Source organism: Sapajus apella, unplaced genomic scaffold (assembly GCF_009761245.1).
Source record: "Sapajus apella isolate SASKATOON/1434 unplaced genomic scaffold, GSC_monkey_1.0 scaffold25, whole genome shotgun sequence".
Taxonomy (NCBI): Eukaryota; Metazoa; Chordata; class Mammalia; order Primates; family Cebidae; genus Sapajus; species Sapajus apella.
Genome location: NW_022436965.1, coordinates 10,941,658 through 10,959,593, shown reverse-complemented (window position 1 = coordinate 10,959,593; position 17,936 = coordinate 10,941,658). Strand labels below are relative to the sequence as shown.

Here is a 17,936-nt window from a genome sequence, read left to right as displayed (position 1 = left end):
GACAAAAAATAAAAAGTCTATTATATTTTGGCAAGGATGCAGAGCAATGAGATCTACCACACATCTCTGATGGTAGTGTAAATTTTGTGACCCACTTTGGAAAGCAATTTATCATGATCTAATAAAACTAAATATATGCATACCCTATAGTCTAGTAATTCCACTCCAAGGTATACATCCTAAAGATTGTACTTACATACCAGGAGATATATACAAAAATCTTAGCAATATCATTTGTAATAGCCCCAAATGAGAAAAAAATCCAAATGTCTAAAGTGCCAGAATGGACAAAGAAATTGTGATATGTTCATACAAGGGAATATTAAGTAGCAATGAAAATGAATGAACTACAGCTACATGCCACAAAGTAGATGACCCTTACAACCAGATGGAAGGAGAGGCCAGATGCACACACGAATATGCATCCAATATTATTCAATTTATAGAAAGTTCAAAACCAAACAAAACTCAGCGGTAGTGGTTAGAGATTCCTACATTACAAATTGGTAGGAACTTCCTTATATACATTTGAATATGTATTTGAAGCTTCCTTATATACATTGGTAGAAAGATATATAAGGAAGTAATTACCATAAAGTCAGGACAGTTGCTTTAGGGGGAAGGGACGGACTTGTGGAAGGGAATTGGTGGAGCAGGGGAACCTCTGAGGTGACAGCAATGACGTGGGTGGTGTTCGGTTTTTGATTCATTAGGCTATGAAGGTATGTTGTCTTCACTTTTCTGTGTGTTATCGTTTATAACAAAACCACACACCCTCTTCATATGTCATTGTTTCGCCTTTGAGATGACAAAGGAATATAGACATGAGCCTTAAGTGTGCTGAGAAAAGATGGCACCTGAAAATCTGAGCTCAAAATTCAAAACCTGTGAGGCGAGTTAGGGTAAAAAGTGGAGTGCTGCAAGACACAGACTTGCCGGAATGATGAGGTGGTGGCTTGCCTTGGAATTTTTTTTTTTTTTAATAGTACGTTAGGAATAATAAGGTTGCTCCAGGTGCTAAATTTCTTACTCCCCTTCTTCAGAAGTTGGACCTAGGCCGAGGGTCCACGGTTTTTAAATGTTTTGGAGTTTTTTTTATTTTGTTTTTCAAGTTGATTCCCTGATCACCTTTGCCTTGAATCCCCCTAACTACCCTGCATAAGAAGAGAACTTTTGACGCAGTGGGAACGCTCCCTTCCGGAGCGTTAACCGGGGTGACCTCACCCCTCTCTCCTCGCTGTCTTCAGTCCAATCAAGATCAGAAAGCAGGATCAAGAGAAAGATGATCAGACCGGAACAGGTATAGGGATGCTTCGGAAGTGCGGAGAAGTAACAGCTTATCCCGCCTCGGGCTGTCATGTCCTCTCCGCTGACCCTCTGAATTGCTGATGTCAGAACTTACTGGGTGGGGTACAGCACAGAAGCAACTCGTAGAATTTCACGACATTAAAAGGAGGTGATTTCAATCAAGAAATCTAGCGCATAGTTAAGGTTTCTCCTCGTGTCGAGGCATTGCTTCTCCCGTCCTGCCTCTTCCTGCCAGACCTCACCGCCACAGCTCCAAGGACACCCTGACTCCGATCCCGCCCCATCACAAGGCCGGGGTACCCTTCAGCGGCGGGGACATCCAGGTGTCCCTGGATCTCCAGGGCACAGTGCGGGCCGGAAATAGGAACGCAGAGGAGCCCTTCGGGAGGCTCTCGAGGCAGTGCCTTTCCAGTGGACAGCGACACACCCTGGCCCCTAAGATTCTCTTGCTCTCCGAATTTTCCGTGCTGGGCCCGATCTGTAGCGCGCAAAGTCCTCTGTACTGAGGCGTTCCCAGGGCGCCCAACTCCCGAGTGTCCATTTCTCAGGCAAAAAGGCGGCGGGGCTGAGGAGGGGTCTTTGGAAGGCGCCCGCTGCGCTGTCTCACTGAGTCTCTTCCCTCGGCCCGCGTGCATCAGCCTCTCTGGCGGGGGATTCTCCCCGGACTCCGGCCAGCGCCAATCAGGTCGCGCGGTACCTGCCCCCAGCCCCGGCCACCTGGAGGGGCGATGAGGCTCCACTCCCGGAGCTGGGCAGTCCTCGGAGCACCGGGAAGGCCGCGGAGCCTCACGTGTGCCGCCCCAGCCGCTGGCGCCGGGAAGGACGCGCGCCGACCCCGTGGGAGCCGAACGCGGGAGTCGCTGCCCAAGCGGAGCTGCTCAGCGCGGTAACGGGTCGGAGCCTCCAACGCGCAGAGGAGCGAGCGGAGGGGCGGGGCGCGGGCGGGCGGAGGAGCCGCGGGGCACGGGCTCCGCGCGGGGATTGTGTCCGGCCACCGCGTACTTTCGAGGGCGCCTCTACATTCGGGTAAGCGCGTCCCGCTGCCTCCCTCTGCCCACCCCGCCGCCTCGAGAGTAGCAGTTCCCGACTGGGTCTGGGTCGGCTCCCGGCTCTCCCTCTCCGCGCCACCGGCCTCTAGCTCCGAGGGCCGCGGCGGCTCGGGGGTATCTCTGGTTTCGTGGCCAGGCCGCAGGTTGGGGCTGGACTCGCCGGGTCCCTGCCCCGGGGCGGTGCCGAAGGCGCTCTACTCAGCGTGTCTGCACCCACCGGCTTCTCGGCACCTTCGGCCGGGCCGGACCTCATGCGGACGCCGCTGCTGCTGCTGCTGCTGCTGCACCACCTCGAGCCCGCCGCCACCCGGAGCATGAGGCGCGGGACGCCGGGGCGCGGGGGCCGGGACAGAGGACCCGGGAGGGTTGGGGCCCGGCGGGCGGGGGCTGCTGGGCCAATCCGCCGCCGCCGTCGATTTGTGCGTCCGGGTTCGTGTCGGGGACTCTGGGCAGCCTTGCTCCTGGGGCTCGGTTTGCTGGTGATTTTTCCTAAGTTTTACAAAATAAAGAGGGCGATGTGCCTTCGCGGCGCGGGGTCGGCAGCAAGGGCCTGTGGGAACCGGCGTCTCGGCCAGCAAGTCTGGGGCCGGGATAGCTGGGGTGGCCGGGAGAAGCCAGACTTGCCGGTGGGGCCGTGGTCCGCTTGCTCCCAAGGCCACAGAGCTGGCGGCCGCACCAGGATTCCGGAGGGTCCTGCATGCTCGAGGCGCCGGCCACACCGAAGCCCCCGCTCCGCGGCCGGGAGGAGGGCCTAGTCAAGCAGAGAGCAGAGCGGCGAGCAGAAGGCAGCGTCCGGACGAGGCCCGCATTCCGCTGCGGGGGCCCTGCTGCCTGGCCTGGCCGGGGTGGGGCGGGTGGAGGCCGAGCGCGGCACGCCGGGGTCCTGGGTGGGTGGCGTCCTGGTTCTCTGCGGCTCCGAGGGCCGCGAGGGACGGCGGGGGTGCAGATCTGTTCCATCGGTCAGCGCCCTTTGGGTGACACATGCCAGCCAAGTTTGCCTGTCACACTGGTGTGGCGGTTCCTTTTCTTTGGGTGGAATTGTGGGCCCCTGGAAGTTTGCTCGTCCTGGCAAGTTTGACCTGACGGAGGCAGCATCCAACCTGCAGGCAGAGGCCTGCAGGCACTTCCTCCTGTCCTTTCCCCAGCCTGGACCCTCCCCTAGGCCGCCCAGGGGGCCCGATCCCGAGATTCTAAGGGGGCCGCAGCGTGGCCAGCAGGGCTGACGTCTGCACAGTTGCGTCTGTGCCCCGCTTGGTCCTCCAGCCGCCGAGCCAGACACATGTTTGATGCCGTGTGGGAGACAAACAATGACCGCGGACTTCAATCCGGCAAATTCGCTTTGCCTAAGGTTCCCTAGGGTCTGGAGTGTCCCGAGGGGAAAGGCAGCTTTCCTTCTGCCCTAATGAGATACTTGGATGGAACAGACATTCAGACCCTGAAAGAGGCGGACCCAGGGGAAGGAAGAGTAAAGGTATATGTTCTGAAAAACGGAATTTCTCAGCCAGTTCTCTAGGGAGGTTCCAGCTCCCATGCCTGAGAGGATCGAAACCAGCAGGTACAGGGGCATGTTGGCGTCCAGAGGGGAAGTAATGTGTGGCTCTCGGAGGGTTCTGGGGGGGCATCAGGCAGATCAGCAGCGGCCCCTCCTCACAGGTTCCTGCTCTCAGGAGGAGCACAGCTGTTATTTCCACCATCCTGGGGGTGCAGGAGATAGGGCCGTACCTGTGTGGGAAAAGCCTGTGAAGTCCTTTTGAGTGGCAGGTGGGAGGGCCACAGGCCTGGATAGAAACCTGAGTTGTGGGCAGGACTAGCATTCCTGCCAGGGCTAGTGATCTGTATTCAGTGACCTCATCATGCATACTGTTCTGGAAAGGCAAGGCGAGATGGACTCGTGCGGGTGAGAGCAGGTCCCGTTTGGCCCAAGGATCTCTATTTTTTCTCTAGCTTGCCGGTTGTAATTGGATGAGTCCGGCTTAGTTCAGGGAATGCCTCAGTCTGAGTACAAACATCAGCTGGCAGCAGGGGACCCTGGCTGGAGCACAGTCCAGCCCTCACCCAGAGGCCTCTGCCGGGGTTTTCCTGATCTCCTGCAAACTTTAGAAGGCTAAGGTGGATGAGAGGAGGAGCTGGGAATCTTCTGGGAGTCATTTGGCTCTGGTAGGGCCATTCCAGAGTCTGTCCATTATGAAAGCTCCCCAGGGTTTAGAATCTGGCCTAGTGATTATTAACATTAATGAAAGTTGCTCCCACTTATTAAATACCTGCTATGTGCCAGACATAAGGTTTTGTAAAATTACTATTATTATCCCCATTTTTCATGTGAGGAAACCGGGTTTGGGGGCAGGGTAAATGATTTGCCATGATCAGAAAGCTACTCAGTGGCGGAGCCGTGCATGAAACCCAGGGCTCTCTGTTCCAAAGTCACTGGCCCTTCCCCAGGGCCACTCTCTTTCCATTAAGAACAGACACACATGTGGTAGGTGGAAATGCAGAATCGCCATGAATAAAGACTCTTGCTTATAGATCCAAGAGATATGTACAGCCCCATCAGACTCTAAACTTCGGAAAGCGCTGGCCTGGTAAACGAGATGTTCTTCCTTCCCTCCAGGACTCAAAGGTTTAAGTCCTACACAGAGGACTAATTTCTTTAATATGTAAAGTACAAATCTTTCAACTGGCAAACATCAAAGACATGGATAAACTGTTGATGTGGTTGTAGAAAAGCAGGGACTTCCATATATTGCTGGTGGGAGAGTAAATTGGTACAACTTCCTTGGAGGGTATTTTTAGAAACACTTGTCAAAATCGTAAATGTCCATGCTGTCTGACCCAGTGATTCCGTTTCTAGGAATTGAACTTGCTGCTATCCTTGCATATGGGCACAAAGATATATGTCCATTAGAGCACCATTTGAGCTGTGAAAGAACAACTTACACGCTTACCCAAGGGGTACTTGTTAAACGTCTCATGGTACTTCCAGATAGTCAAATAGTATCCTATTCATTCGTAGAAAGAGAATGAGTAAGTTTGCTATATAACTGATAGGGAATGATTTCCAAGACGTATGGCTAAGTGGAAAAAAACAACATTCTAGAGTGTTTATAATATGCTGCTGCTCGTGTTATACAAGAGGAAGGAGAATGGTAGGATGTTTGCTTGTCTGTGTTTAACTATAGACATAAAACCTAATACTACCTGTCGCCTCCAGGAAAAGTGGCCTATAAACCCTTTTGCACTTTTGAATTCTAAACCATGGGAATACGTTAACTATTTTAAAATCCTCTTTATCCATCCTATGCCTGATATGTTCTCTCAAACACTTCTCCAGCCAACAGTGTGGGGTGACACACCCCACCCCCTTCAGGTTGCTTGAGAGGTTCCCTTTGGATTAAAAGCCAAAGGTCTGTGAGAGTGCACAGTGCCCATAGTATCTGGGCCATGCAGAAATCCTTTGAAATATGCAGAGTTGTACTTGGAAAGCTGGGGAGAGGTGTCTTTGGACAGCAGGCTCTCTGAGCCGGGTAGGCAAGTTATGATCATCCAGCCCTGAAAACAATATGCAGAAATAGAAGCCACCCCTCTCTCTATTGCCCTAATGTTCCCTTGTACAAGATAAAGTGTCAGCAACTGGATAGCATTGGGCAAAGGAGCAAGGGGAACACTGTGACTGGACATTAGAGAGGGCAGAAGATATGTAGGAGGTCTATTGCTGGTGTTGCATTTGGACCTCAAAAAGGAGAAGAGAGAGATGCTTGAAAAAAAAAAAAAGGCTTGAAATTATCCTAGGGTCTAGAGCTGTTTTGCCCCAGAGAAAGAAGGAAGAATACTGGCACAGTTGTCACTGCATCAATCAGAGTGTCCTACATGCCCCTTTGAGCAATTTCTATCAGCACAGATGCCTGGCTCAGTTTCCCCTACTTTCAAGAACTCCCCTCTGCTGATCACTCAGCCTGGAAGCCGATGTTTACACAAAGGGGATGGTGGCGGTATTGGATGCTGCTTTTCTTTTGGGGGTGGGTGATGGGACAGGCTGTTGAAAAACAGAAGCAATGGAAGAAGGGCTTGCTTCCAGCCACAAAGATGGGTCCTCCAGCAGCGTTAGGTGGAAAGCCTTCACCGAGAGCTTTCCATGTTTCAGGCACTCTGCTAAGCCCACACTGTGTCATTGCATGTCTTTATCTCAGGTATGTGTGAGCACCCAGGCTCTTTTCTGTCAAGCAGCATGTCTTTCTTCTCCCCCTTCACTGACGTTTCCATTCTTTATGCAGTAAGCTGCAACACAGGCACAACTGCGTCACGTGGGTGCTTACAGACCCGCGTTTGGGTTTTAACAGCATGCGACTGAGCATTACATGCTTTGATGGATGAGTTGAAATTTCTGCAGTATGGATAGATTTGTGCAGGGCACAGTTCCGAAACAAAGCAGTCAGCGTCTGGGTCTGGATTTCCATTTCTCTTATTTCCACTTCTGTGTATGCATTAGGGCTGGGCTGAGTAGACTGTACATGTGATGTTCCCCAGGGAAAGGTGGAGGAGGAGGAGGAGGGCTTGTCATTGCTTTGGTGCAGACACCAGTGGTGTGGAAGGCTGTGAAGATGAGCTTGTGAGGCCCTGTGTCTGCACGCAAGGAGAAAGGTCAGCGGAGTGGCCCCTAAGCCCGAAGTCTGTGCTGGGAGTCTGTCTGTTGTTTGGAAAAAAAACAGCCTAAGAGCTGAGAGCCTCATTCATTGCAAACCTCCTCCTTCTCATTAGCCAGGGTTCACCTCTGACTCTGTTTCCACTTCAAAAAGAAGCAGCTCTAATTTTCCCCAAATAAATTCTGGAGCACACAAGGCAGCTGCTTTTTCTTGCGCTGCTGTTGCCCACAGTGGTGGGAGCAAGGAGCTGGGCTGGGTTCTCAGTTAGGGCTGCCAGAAGCCAGCAAGGAGAGGTCAAGTCAGAGAGCCCTACTGGTTAAAAAAAAAAAAATTCACCTTACACCAAAAAAAATAAATAAATAAGATGTTTACATAGCATATGAGTAGTGGGGGGGCCAGTCTAACCACATCGAATTCAAAAATGTCTGTTGTCAGAGGCCCGAGAATACAGAAGGACGAGCAATGCATGGTCCCCAGGCTCAGGCTGCCCACAGGCAGTGCGGGAGAGGAATATTCACATCACCTGCAGGACTCTGCCAGCTAAAGAAGCAAACACTAAGTAGAGGGGCAAGTGACATGCCGTCAGGTGCACAGGGCTAACGTGAAGCAGAGACTGGTGCAAGGAATTCTGATAAATTATCAAGTCCATCTTGGGGAAGGTGATTTTTGAACCGGGCCTTGAAGATAAAGCAGTGATTTTGATACACGAGCTCAGGAGAAAGGGCAGAACTCAGAGAACAGCTTGGTCAAAGACACAGGGTTCCAGGGTGTTTTAAAAAGCCTTCTGGGGTTTGGCCGGGTGTGGTGGCTCACGCCTGTGATCGCAACACTTTGGGAGACCGAGGCGGGTGAATCACGAGGTCAGGAGTTCAAGACCAGCATGGCCAAGATGTTGAAACTCCGTCTCTACTAAAAATCCAAAAATTAGCCAGACACAGTGGCAGCCACCTATAATCCCAGCTACACAGGAGGCCGAGGCAGGAGAATCACTTGAACCCGGGGGCAGAGGTTGCAGTGAGCTGAGATCCTGCCACTGCACTCCAGCGTGGGCAACAGAGTGAGACTCTGTCTCAAAAAAAAAAGCTGTAGTAATTCCTCATTTACCCAACTTCTGCCACAGACATAATACGTGGCGTTTTTAATTACTTGTAGAATGAAACGTTTATATCCCCATAAAATAGTCAACTATGATTTTTCATGTGCGTGGTAAAATCAACAGGTATTGAAACAGACATGTGAAATCAACATTTCTGTTGTATTTAAATCTCCAGCTACTGTGTCACTATGACTATTTCAGTGGGAAGGCAGCAGAACACCGGAGTGAGAGCACTGGTGGTGAGGATTCAAGTTTGGTCTCAGCATTTTATTTGTTTGTTTATTCACTCATTCATGTACTCCTGCATTCCACAAACATGATCTTTGTGACCAGCCCAGAGGAGGGATGATTACAGAGAAAGATGGAGAAGGAAAAGCGTGGTCTCTATAACTTCCAGGAACCCACAATACCTGGAAGAGATCACAGAAGAAGGTAGTAAATGGCATCATAAAAGCAGGGACAAGGGGCTGCGGGAGAACATAGTATGTGCCTAATAACTAGTGGTGGCTATAATGAATACACAGCATGATAAGTAGCAGATACCACCAAGAAAACAAATCAAAAGACTAAAAACAAATTCCTTGGATTTGGCCAGTGGGTCTCAAAAATGTTTATAATGTTTATAAATGTCATAAAACCCATTGAAACCATGGAGCTCTTTGGAGAATACCATGAATTTTTCATATATTAGAATACCTGAAAATATAATTTTGAGCTAAATCAGAGAGCTCAGTGTGTTAAATCAGAGAGCACAGGTAACAAGTGTTAAGAAAACTATGAGACAAAAGCTTTACATTGAGAATATTCTCTCAGCTCATTAGTTGTCTATGAGTTGGAGAATGACTACCAAGATTCTATTCTAATGCAGGAAACCCTCCGTCCAGCTGGTAGAGCACCAGGGCTCCACAGAAGCATAGTTTTGGCAGTCGGAAGGTTGTTGATGACTTATCAGTGACATTATCAGTGAGTAGTGAAGCCAGAAGCTAGAGGGGGCTGGGCTGAGAGTGAGGATTGCATTGTTAAGATGCCAGCAGATGTTTACTGAATGTCACCGGACAGACAATGTTGGAGGCAGGGGAATAGGAGACAGTCAAAATCCCCAGCCTCATGAAGCTTGAAGTCATTCAGGGGAAACAAATTTGTCACAAAACGAATATAAAGTAACACTGTGATAAAAGCTATAAAGTCAAGGTGCTTGGTATTCTAAGAGTGTTTATTAGGAGGCCTGGGGCTATTCAGGAAGGAGCTGGAAGTCATCCTGAGGAAGTGATGATTGAGCTAAAACCTGAAGAATGAGTAGGAGCTAAGGAGATGAGGAGAGTTTGGGAGATAGAAAGGATATTCCTGGAATGAGCAGAGACCATAGCTACAGAGAAGATGGCATTTTGAAGCCAGTAGAATTAGAATTCAGAGAATGAGAGGGGAAATAATACAACATGAGCGGAAGAGGTAGGAAAGGGTTAAACATGCGTCATCTCATCAGCCACATTAAGGATTTTGAGGTTGATTCTAAACAAGGGGTAGTCACTGAAGTACTTGAGCAGCAGGATGACAGTCAGATTTTCTATTTCAAAAAGGTCACTTTGGCTGTATAGTTGAACAGTGTACTTGAGGTGGTCGTGAGAAGATCCAAGGAAACCTGTTAGGAGACGCTTGATGTAGTCCAGGCAAAAAGTAACAGTTGTTTACACTGGAAAGCTTATAGTCGAGATGGAGAGACATAGACATGAGAAGTTCGAGAGGGTAAAATGGAGAGGAAGTGATGGTTTGCTGTGAGAGCTGGGGGAGAGGGGTGTAGAGGATGAGTCCCAGACTTCCAGCTTTGTACCAGTGGGTGGTGGTGCCATTTCCTGAGACAGGAAACAGTGGTAAAGAACTAGGCTTTGGGGCAAGCATGGTGAGTGAGTCTCAGCCAGGAGACTTTGAACCACCTGAATAGAGGGTCAAGAGGACAGGTGGGTATACAGGTAGGAGTTCAGAGGAGAGGTCTGGGCAGGAGCTACACCTCTGTTATTGATCGACTTACGACCTATGCAACTTACGACCATTCGACTTTACGACCATAATCGCTAGCCACGACTGCTCCGCGTCTGGCAGCGCAAATGTTGCCCAGCTGGGCCTACGACAGTGCGGACCAGCTTCCGGCAGCACTACCATCTCCGCGTGCATATAGCCTACTCAACTTACGACCAAATCGTGTTATGACCGGTCTGTTGGAACCAATCGTGGTCGTAAGTCGAGCACTAGCTGTACAGGCAGGAGTTGAGAGGAGAGGTCTGGGCAGGAGCTACACCTCCGTTAGTCATCAACATCCAGGGGTAATTGAAACCATGGCATGGATGAGACTGGCTAGGGAGAGAGGGTGGGCTCAGAAGAGAAGGCCTGGAATTAAGCCTCAAGTAGAAGAGGGTGGCCCTGAAAAGGAGACAGAGAAGGATGAACCAAAGAGACTGGAGAAAAACCAAGGTAGGGGAATGTCGGGAAAGCCAAGGGCAGAGCATTTCCTGAAGTATTGGTGATTGGGTTAGGAAGAAGGTGGAGTTGGTAATCAATGGGTATAAAATTTCAGTTATGTTAGGGATCTGCTGTACGACATTGTGCTTATGGATCATACTGTATTGTGCACTTAAAAATCTGTTAAGAGGGTAGATCTCATGTTAAGTATTCTTACCATATTTTTTGAAAAGCCAGTGGAAAGGGCACAGTTAATGGAAAAGTTATTATAGATGAAAGGAAGGTTAATTCATAGTGCCAGTTTCCTTACACTAGGGTGGACAGCGTCAAATTGCAGTGGCAGGATGGGTTTTAGGAGGAAGAGGGACCACTGTTCTGGGGAAAAACCATGATACCTGCCCCACAGAGTTGTAGATGGTACATAGAAAGCCATCTACAAAGGAGGCTGTTTAACTTTTATCTTCACTGTCAGTGGCTAGCTAGCACAGGGCTGACCACGTGATTGATTTTAACATAAAATATTCACCATTTCTGCCAGGTGGATAGTCCCTCAGAAGCGGAGGGACATCTCTCTCTCCACCACTGTCTTACTGCCCGTCTCTGAATCACCAGTCTCTTTTCTCCAAGCACTTGGGAGCCTTTCCACTACTCAGTGCTGGAGGATTTGTATGTGGTGCTAAGCCAGGGTAGATTCTATTAGGGGATTTAATCATACAGGCAGGGCACTAAGCCAGGGTGAAGGGAGACGAGATTTAAGTAATTTAAGAGCCGAATCTCATCTGACCTTGCTTATACACAGAAGACTTTGGAACTCATTCCTCCAGTCCTTTCATAATGTCTACGGAAGCCAGCTTTGCACCAGGCCTGCACCCAGGGCTGAGACACACAGATGAAGAGGAACGGTTCCAGCACTCATGATATTAATCTGATAAGATAGATGTTGCAATGGCTGTATCAGAAAGCACCGGAAGTGCAGGAGAAAGCACCTAGTTGTGCCCAGACCAAGCAGGGAAGGCTCCTTAGAGAAGGTGGTGTTTGAGCTGGGACATGAAATGAACATCTTTACAGAGAAGCAGGAAAATGACCTTTCCCGGCAGAGAGAGGGCCAAGAGGCTTCAAGAGATGGCAAGAGGAACTGGGAGCCACCTGCAATCCAGTGATGTCAGAATATGAAATGGCAGGTTATGGTGATGAGAGGCTAACCAGCAGCCTGGTGTGCTGCCTGCTGGGCTAAGAACCCTGACTTGACCCTGTAGATGTGGAACCACTGTAGATTTTTTAACAGAGGCATAACACCTTCTGTTTTACATATTAGAAAAATCACTCTAGGCTGGGTGCCGTGGCTCATGCCTGTAATCCCAGTTATTTGGAAGGCCAAGGCAGGCAGATCACTTGAGCCCAGAAGTTCGAGACCAGCCTGGCCGACACAATGAAACCCTGTCTCTACTAAAAATACAAAAATTACAAAATACAAAAATTAGCCAGGTGTGGCAATCACAGCAGGCATCTGTAATCAGCTGCTCAGGAGGCTGAGGCAGGAGAATTGCTTGAACCCGGGAAGTGGACACTGCAGTGAGCTGAGATCATGCTACTGTACTCCAGCCTGGGTGACAGAGTGAGAGTCTGTCTCAAAAAAAGAAAAAGAAAAAAAAAAAGGAATGTCACTCTAAAGGATTCTTCTACTCTAGTGGTCAGTGGAAGAGTTTGAGTATAGGGGTGGGGTAGAACGGGGATGGAAGAGGGGTTTAACCAAGGATCACCGTGATTGGAGGCAGAATGGTTGGTCAGGAGACTGTGCGGGTGTCCGGGTGAGGGTTGACCAGAAACAGTTTCAGTGATAAGGGTCCAAGGTGGCGCCACAGTAGCGGGTGAGTGAAATAAAAGGAAAAGCCACTGGCAGTAAGGAGATTTTTAAAATGTGTGGCTAGGATGTTACAGAGGTCATCTTATCTCTGTGCATGTTGAAACTTTCTAGGTTGATGGCAGAATTTTCAAGGAAGGGGAAACAGCTGCTGAAGTCCTCAGTGATGAAGAAAAGTCAGCAGCGGGATGGGGTTAGAGTGAAGAATAATCACATGGCACAGGCCTCAAAGGAGTGAGGATTTTTGCAAGACAATGGAAGTAGAATACTCTAATTCAGGAAAACAGAATCATTTTGTGAAAGATTTGAACTGTTGCTTCTTATTTCCCAGGTGCAGCCACCACCACAAAACAGGTAGGGCCTATTTCCAAGATGCCAGGCCACTGAGAACTGCTTGGCAAGCACATACAACCTTACAGATGGGTGCCCATGGGTTCAAGGTCTCCGAACTTAGCTGAGCCCTCACGGTGACTCCACAATCCGTGATGATGTCTTTGCTGGGGTTCCTTTCCCAGGCTCCTCAGAGAACCATCCCCCACCTCTTTGCTGAAGCCTTGCTGACCCTGAGAATCTGTTCTCACTGTGGCAAAGGAATGAGGTGAGCAGCACCCTTTATCCCACGGTGCTGAAATTTCAACACCAGGCTTCTCTTAGCAGATGTGTCTCATGGCTGCCTCCTTTTCCTTTTGGGCATCTACTCTAGGCCCAGTACTGTGCTGAGTACATTGGAGGATTCAGCAAAATACTACACGTGATCCATGCCCTCAAAGATCGCAAAGTCTTATCAGAAAAGCCAGACGGGTCCATCTGGAACAGCGGGCGGCAGTAATGCCGTGTGTAGCTGTTTAAGGGTTAGGGTTGAATAGTCAGGGAAGAAGGTAACTGTATCGTAACTGTCTAGTCAAGAAGTAATGAGGAGCCACATGGAGACAATAGTATTTGTATTTACATATAGACAATGTCTACAGAAGAAGGGACAAGCTCTAGAAACACTCAGGAGAGAAAATGTGTGGGACCTGGAGATTGATTGGATGTGAGGGGAGAGAAAGAGGAGCAAATCTAGGACTTGTAACTCACAGGGCCCTGGGCCAGGATGGATGGTGGTGCCATTAATTAAACTGTAGAAATACAGGAGGAAAAGCACTCTGGGGAAAGAGCAGGTAGATGCTAAGATCTGTTTTAGACCATTTGAATTGGAGATTCCTTTGGGATATCTCAGAATACAATGTCTAGAAGTCACTTGGCAGTGCAGGTCTGAAATTCAAGGAAGTTTGAACCCAGAGATCTGGCTTTGGGAATAATCCACAAGCAGGTGAGTGCCTAAGGCAGGCACAATGAGGCAGTAACAGAAATCTGGGGAAGCTCCTGGTTATGGGGGATGTGTGGAGTCAGGAGTCAGGGAGGGAACAGGCAGTAAGGCACAAGTGGAGCCAGAAGTAGTGTCAGACATGGTTGAAGAGGAGAAAAGTTAGGGATAGCAAGTTTCTAGTAGGAGTGTCTAGCCATAGAAGAGTGTTAGGGATGGGCAGTTTTGGGGTCACTGATGGCCTTTTTCAGAAGCAATTTCAGAATAGCAAGTAGGAGGAGTTGGAAGCCAGATTTCTGTGAGTGCAGAATAAACATGTTGCAAGGACGTAGAGACAGCAAATTTGTGCAGACATTGGAGAAGCTCGGCTGTGGCTGGGACAGAGAATTGCAGCAAAAGCTGGATAAAGGCCGTGAAGGTGTGGCCAGAGCAAGTACAGGCTTTTATTCCTGGCAGTTTTGTTGGGAAGGAAAAGAGAGATAGTTGGGATAATAGCTATGGGTGGGATGCGAGGAGAAGCAGTGGTGGTTTTTTAAGAGAAGAAGAGGGCGGGCGCGGTGGCTCACGCTGGTAATCTCAGCACTTTGGGAGACTGAGATGGGTGGATCACCTAAGGTCAGGAGTTCGAGACCAGCCTGACCAACATGGTGAAACTCCGTCTCTACTGCAAATACAAAAATTTGCCAGGCATAGTGGCAGGTACCTTTAATCCCAGCTACTCAGGAGGCTAAGGGAGGAGAATCGCTTGAACCGAGGAGGCGGAGGTGGCAGTGAGCCAAGATCGTGCTCCTGCCATTGCACCCCAGCCTGGGTGACAGAGCGAGACTCTATCAAGAAGAAAAAAAAGCAGAAGAAGCTTGGCCATGTCCTTGGACTGAAGGTAGAGTGAAGAGGTGGAAAGGGGAAAGCCCAGGAGTTCGAGACCAGCCTGGCCAACATGGTGAAACCCCATCTCTACTAAAAGTGCAGAAATTAGCCAGGTGTGATGATGTATGCCTGTAATCCCAGCTACTCGAGAGGCTGAGGCAGGAGAATCACTTGAGCCCAAGAGGTGGAGGTTGCAGTGGGCTGAGATCGTGTCACTCACTGCACTCCAGCCTGAGCAACAGAGCGAGACTCTGTCTCAAAAAAAAAAAAAAGAGTGAAGAGGATGGGGATCAGGTGGAGGTATGAAAAGAACAGAGGTTGGAATGGTCCCTAAGGGAAATTGAAGTATTGTGAACTTCAGTTTCACAATTAAGGATTCAAGTGTTTGAGCCCAGGCAACTGAACGATGACTGCGTTGACAGAAATGGGAATTGTTGTGGGGAAGATGCTAAGAATGTTTTTGAACCTGTTAAGTTCAGGCAATGGCAGAAAATCTATGGAAACAAGTCCTACACATGTTGACAATATCTCAAGGGTGTATTAAAAGCCAGCATCCTCTCCAGCTTCCAGATTCTGCTAACAGAACTGCAGAGCCAGCCGCTAGGCAGAACCTGGTGGTGAATTCCTCCTACAGAAGAGGTGGTAAACCAATGAGACATTCAGGAGCATGCTGTGTGAGCGTCTCTAAGCACGAAGCCCTATAGGCTTATCGATGCTGATATTATTATTGGATTCCTGATGCCTTGTTAGTTGAAAAGGTCATATGGGGAAAGTAGGCTGGACAACAACTCTTCTGGTACCTTTTTTTCTTTCTGTCTGTCTCTATTAGCAAAGCCCTGTTCAGAGAACATGCTGCAAAAAACAACAGAAAGAAAAAAAGAGCAAATGCCCCACCCCAACCTCATCACCCTTTCTCTCTGCCCCAGCTTCATGTCTACTCATATTTCTAGCATACTTCATACCTTCTCTTCGTTGGTAAATTTGAGTAGAGGTGAAAGGCGTAGGGCTTCTTTGTCCACACATATACAAAAAGGAGGTCCTTCTAGACACTTTCCTTCCTCCACTCACTAGCTGCTTCATTAGTGCTCCTGTCCTGTTCCTCCATCCAGGACCAACTTTTAGCAGGTATGCACTGGTAGGGCCATGCAGATTGTTAAAATTTTTACATACTTTCTCTTAAGATGGTAAATGACTACTTCCTGGAGTTCCTTGAATCCTCCAGTCCTGGGGCTGCCTCAGCCTCTTCCTTAGGACCCCCAGACTTCCCCACAGTCCAGCAACCAAAGGGATAATCGTTGGCACAGCACAACCTCCTCATCCCAGCTCCAGCGCTATGGTTGGCATTTCTGATTGATCATAATGTGCCCTACTAGCTGTTAAATAGTTTTAATAGCACCCCTGCATCCATCCATCGATATTTCCATTCAGCTACATATCAAGTCCTTGCTGTGTCTCAGACGCTGGGCCAGGTGCTGGGGATACACTATTGAAAAAGTGTTCACCTGCCTTTGCAGAATGTACCATGTAGAGTAGGGTTTCTCAGTCTTGTCACTGTTGACATTTTGGACCAACAATTCTTTGTCATGAGGAGTTTTCTCGTGGAGTGTAGAATGTTCAGCAGCATCCCTGGCCTCTGCCCCTAGAGGCTAATAGTTTACCCCCGAGTTGTGACAACCAAAAACGTGTTCAGACATTGCCAGTTGTGCCCTTGCAGAGGCAAAATCACCTCCCATCCCCGCCCACATTGAGAGGATGAACGAATGATCAAACGAATGATCACAAAAACTAAAAATACTGTTGAACAATATGAAGATGCCCTGGAGAAAACAAGGAGGCTGCCATGAGCGAGGATGAAGGGAGACTGACCTTGGGTTCAACTATGAAGCAAGGCCACATGGATGAAGTGACACTTAAGCCAAGGCCTAAGGGACAAGAAGGAGCCAGTCACATGAGGGACAAGGACCAAGCATTCCTGGCAAGAGACCATCCCAATGCCAGGAAAGGCTTTGGCTGTGTGAAGAACAGAAAGAGGGCTCATGAACTGGGGATAGGGACCAAAGGAAAGCGGGGTGGAAGGTGGGACTGGGGAGGTGGGCAGGGGCTAGATTCTTATTTTTTTTTTTGAGACAGATTCTCCCTCTGTTGCCCAGGCTGGAATGCAATGGCACAATCTTAGCTCGCTGCAACCTCTGTCCTCCAGGTTCAAGTGATTCTACTGTCTCAGCCTCCCAAGTAGTGGGATTAAAGGCAGGTGCCACCATGCCCAGCTAATTTTTGCATCTTTTGTAGAGACGGGGTTTCACCATGTTGGCCAGGCTGTTCTCGAACTCCTGATCTCAGGTGATCTGTCCACCTCGGCCTCCCAAAGTGCTGGGATTGCAGGCGTGAGCTACCGCACTTGGCCTGATTCTTTAGGGCCTTGTAAAGCTTGGTATTCTAAGAGTAATCCAAATGTTTGTGCAGTGTTTTCAGTAGGAAAGTAATGGGTACAGATTCGTGTTTTACAAAGATCATCTGTCTGCTAAGTGGCAGCCAGTGGGGAGATGGTTATGGCAGTCCAGGTGGGAGTCCAAGGGTAGCCTGGAGTGTGGCAGCAGAGTCGGACTGTTATGGATGGATTTGGAATTTGCCTTGCTTGTTTCTGATGCTTCGCACATGTTGGTCATGACCAAGGGTGGAAGTACTACTTCTGTGACCACCTTTACTTTATTCAGTCGCATTTATTGAGTGCCCATTGTATGCCCAACGTGTAAGACTGACCCAGGGAGCTCAAAATCTATTAATATTAGAGACAGACACAAAATGATAACCAAGTATAGAGATGCCATGATTCTATAAGCATGAGGTGTTGAAGTCCATGAAAGGGAAGCTAATCTAACCTGGTGGAAAACTGAGAAGATGACACCTAAACTGATTTTTAGAAATCAGCTAACTGAGTGAAGTGGGGGACAGCGGGCATGCCAGGCCCATGACAACCCAGCAAAGATCCAGAGGACTCCAACAGCATGGCAGGGCAGAAGCATCAAACCCAGAGACAGGTGAGAGGAGACTGGAGCAGCTGACAAGCGCCAGATCATGATAGCAAATGCAGCCCGAGGCTCCAGGAGCAGCTGATGAGGTGGCGAGAGCAGAAGCAGGGGCAGTGTGAGGCTTCCAGCACTGTCTGGTCTTCTCCGATACATCCACCCTTGCTACCAGGGGGGCACTTTCTAAAGACTGCAACTGCTTAAGACTGCTCAAGGTCCGTTTCTTCTTGTATGTCCCACAAGGCCCCCCACAATCTGGCTCTGGAATGTTCTCTTCCCACCCCACTCCTGGCACACCAAGCGACACTTACTTTTGCAAACAGCCACTCTTT

General features: G+C 49.1%; 1 protein-coding gene across 2 annotated transcripts in view; it reads left to right on the top strand.

Moving 5' to 3' along the window:
* Positions 1-2,187: 2,187 nt before the first annotated feature.
* FAM163A (family with sequence similarity 163 member A) overlaps positions 2,188-17,936 on the top strand; it is a 68,910-nt gene continuing 53,161 nt past the window's right edge. Inside the window, exon 1 of one of the 2 annotated variants that reach the window (XM_032291269.1) lies at positions 2,188-2,334. The gene's annotated coding sequence lies outside the window, so the exon portion shown is untranslated. The remainder of the gene's footprint in view (positions 2,335-17,936) is intronic. The other variant, XM_032291268.1, reaches the window with a different exon arrangement.